This window comes from Priapulus caudatus, unplaced genomic scaffold (assembly GCF_000485595.1).
Source record: "Priapulus caudatus unplaced genomic scaffold, Priapulus_caudatus-5.0.1 Scaffold140, whole genome shotgun sequence".
Lineage (NCBI taxonomy): Eukaryota > Metazoa > Priapulida > Priapulimorpha > Priapulimorphida > Priapulidae > Priapulus > Priapulus caudatus.
Window position 1 is genome coordinate 193,507 of NW_014577201.1, and position 1,889 is coordinate 195,395.

Consider the following 1,889-nt stretch of genomic DNA (forward strand, 5'->3'; position numbering starts at 1 on the left):
AACCCACCTTGAACAAGGGGGTGGTCGGGGAAATGGTTTGTTCCCATTTCGCCATTTTCCCACTTCGCCATTTGCCATTTCGCCATTAAAAATTCCCACTTCGCCATTTGCCATTTCGCCATTTCCCGTTTCGCCATTTCCCACTTCGCCATTTTCCCATTTCGCCAGTTTCCCACTTCGCGAGTTTCCCATTTCGCCAGTTTCCCGTTTCGCCAGTTTCCCTTTCCGCCATTTCGTCCTATCTCCCCGACCACCCCCTTGTTCGAGGTGGGTTAAAAGTAGGCCTCTGTAATGAATAAATTATAACGAATCTTTAGATATGGAGTCAACTATTTATTTGAAGAACAAGAAGGCGAAATCGTACATATCAAAACATCAGGAGTCTATCAATATTGATAGACTCCTGAAAACATATGGATCATGTACAGGCACAAGAAGACGAAATCGTACATATCAAAACATATGGATCATGTCAAGAGTAGATAAATAACTATTTATTTCGTTATTTCGTAACTAACTATTTCGTAAGTTATTTATCTACTCTTGATCATGTACAGGCACAAGAAGACGAAATCGTACATATCAAAACATATGGATCATGTACAGGCACCCTAACCTTAACACTAACCCTAACCCTAACCCTAAACGGATCAACGCTTAACCCCATAACCCTAAACCTAGAAATAGATTATTTTTTTTTTTTTACCAGAATGGAAGGATCAATTTCCGTGCAATGGGTGGAAGCAACATAAAATATGGCCGAAAATGCGAAACTGGACGAAAAGTGGGAAAATCGGCAAATGGGAAAATGGCGAAATATGGGAAAATGGCGATACTGGGAAATGGCGAAGTGGGAATAATGGGAAATGGAGAACTGGCGAAATGGGGAAATGCGAAAATGGGAAATGGCGAGCTGGGAAAATGCGAAATGGGGAAGACACCCGGGGAGATTAGGACGAAATGGCGGAATGGGAAAACTGCGAAACGGAAAACTGGCAGAATGGGAAAGATGGCGAAGTGGGAAATGGCGAAACGGAAATGGCGAAATGGCGAAAGTAGAAATTTTAATGGCGAATATGGCAAATCGCAAAGTGGGAAACTGGCGAAATGAAGAAATTGGCGAAAATGGAATAAACCTCGCTCATAGCGCACGTCAAAATGTGACGCACGCGCAATAAGCCGTGTACTAGCACCAGGTCTCTGGCACATGCTAGATTTCTAATTTATAGAGCCAGTTGGGGGCGAATACTAATCATAGCGGTCATAGCTCAACTATGGCAGGTTTGGCGTCAGGTGTCTTTCCGCATTTCGACCATTTTGGCCACTTCGCCATTTCGCGCATTTCCCATTTCGGCCAGTTTCCTGCATTTCGGGCCATTTTCCCACTTCGCCGATTTTCCAATTTCGGGCCATTTCCCATTTCGCCATTTTCCCATTTCGGCCATTTTGCCGCACTTCGCCAGTTTCCCATTTTCAGCCAATATTTTTATGTTGCTTCCACCCCCTGCACGAAATGATCCTTCATTCTAAAATAGTATGCATTTCTAGGTAGGGTTAGGGTTGGGTTAGGGTAGGGGTGCCTGTAGCATGATCCATAATGTTTTGATATGTACGATTTCGCGACTTCTGTTCTTCAAATAAATAGTTTACTAGCCATATCTAAAGGATATCGTTATAAATTTATTCATTACAGAGGACCTACTTTAAGCACCACGCTCGAACAAGGGGTGTCGCGGGGAGCATAGGAGCGAAATGGCGGAATGGGAAACTAGGCGAAAACGCGAAGAAACTGGCGAAGTGGAAACTGCGAAGTGGGGAATGACTGGGCCGGAATTGATGGGAAAATGGCGAAGTGGGAAATGCGAACTGGGAAGTGTGCGAAATGGCAA